At 47.0% G+C, this 1,822-nt stretch overlaps 1 non-coding gene across 1 annotated transcript; it reads right to left on the reverse strand.

Annotated features, from left to right (window-relative positions):
* Positions 1 to 1,162: 1,162 nt before the first annotated feature.
* Positions 1,163 to 1,236, reverse strand: Trnat-ugu. The gene has a single exon. It is a non-coding gene; the product is annotated as a tRNA-Thr (tRNA).
* Between the last annotated feature and the right edge of the window lie 586 nt (positions 1,237 to 1,822).

Genomic DNA, 1,822 nt, shown 5'->3' on the forward strand with positions numbered 1-1,822 from the left:
GGAGATGTTTAAGGACTTTCCAGCGAAACTTCCGCAGTATGGTCGAGACATCATTGGCGACAACGTATCAAGTTCGGAGTGAGGGAAAGGTACTGGTAGAGATGAAGCTATGAGGACAGGTCAGGAGCCTTGCCTGGTGGGCGTGTCGCCCGCACAAGACAAGTTTACAGACAACACTTGCCGTCGGAAAGCTTTGTAATTGCATGCCCTACGTTGCAGAGTGAAAGAGTGTTCGTAAATTCTTACAATTTTCCCCTCCGCGACCGAGCGAAGTGGCGCAGTGGATAGCACACTGGACTCGCATTCGGGAGAACGACGGTTCAATCACACGTCCGGCCATCCTGATTTAGGTTTTCCGTGATTTCCCTAAATCTCTCCAGGTAAATGCCGGAATGGTTCCTTTGAAAGGGCACGGCCGATATCCTTCCCCGTCCTTCGCTAATTCAATGAGACCGATGACCTCGCTGTTTGGTCTCCTCCCCCAAACAACCAACCCTCCCTTCTCCGACTACCTGCGGTGCCAACCGAAGTATTCATCGTCGCCCTTGTGTTCCTTTATCTCGATCCCACTTCCGGTAAGAAAAGTCTGCGTGCCTAATGTTTCCACTATATTTCATTTCGTACTGCCATACCTTATTTCAAATTCTTCCAATGTCCTCTTCCGCATATCAACGTCATACAAAGCTAAGTTACAGATGTACACTCCTAGGAATATCTTCATTCTGTTTCAGCTTTCAGTGATAATCGGCTTTCGACGTCTTGATGGCTGACTAAAATCATGTGCCGGACTAAAACTCGAAAACAAAAACTTTACCTTTTAGGGCTAAGTGCTCTTGCTGGATAAAATCATACTTTCCAAACTTTGCAGCTCGCAGCTCTTCTGCATGTCTCGCTGGACCAGCACTCCTGGTATGAAGGATATAGCACGGAAACCACTTGGCCACAGCCTCAGCGGAATGTGTTTGCGGTGTTTTCAAAGTTCTTGGTACGTTAAAAATGTTTTCTGGAGAGGGAATGGAACGCGGAGCGTTTTTAATCTATCTACTTAGACGAATAGTGACTAGGGTCGTATGAAACAATCATCAATGCAATTACAATGAATTGAACACCCTTAGCTGCTTACAGGCGTTGATATACGTCAACGGGGACAGATGAAAAGGTGTGCCCCGACCGGGACTCGAACCCGGAATCTCCTGCTTACATGGCAGACGCTCTATCCATCTGAGCCACCGAGGACACAGAGGATAGCGCGACTGCAGGGATTTACCTCCGGTACGCCTCCCGCACTCTCCTCTGTGTTCAATTCATTGTAATTTCATTCTAACGAGCTGCATGGTCACCGATGGCATTTGTTCTTTCGGACATGTCCGAAAGAACAGATACCATGTTAGTATATAATCATCAATGCATTTTGGCAACTTAAATAATCACCGAGATGCCACCAACAACTTTTGCCTGATGGGAATACGGTGTTTCTTCCATAAGAACATCGGATATGCATGAGACAAATTACAAGCTATGATTCTTTTATTCAGGGTGTCCCAGAAATACTGCGACGAACTTCGAGGGCTTGTAGAGGGTATTTTGAGGAACAAATTAGGGCCAGCAGGCCATGTCCGGAAACGTCATCCAACAACGCTACGGAGCAACCAAATTAAAAGCATCTGACACTAGGTTCAAATGGCTCTGAGCACTATGGCACTTAACTTCTGAAGTCATCAGTCCCCTAGAACTTAGAACTACTTAAACCTAACTAACCTAAGGACATCACACACATCCATGCCCGAGGCAGGATTCGAACCTGGGACCGTAGCGGGCGCGC

This window comes from Schistocerca piceifrons, chromosome 1, assembly GCF_021461385.2.
Source record: "Schistocerca piceifrons isolate TAMUIC-IGC-003096 chromosome 1, iqSchPice1.1, whole genome shotgun sequence".
Lineage (NCBI taxonomy): Eukaryota > Metazoa > Arthropoda > Insecta > Orthoptera > Acrididae > Schistocerca > Schistocerca piceifrons.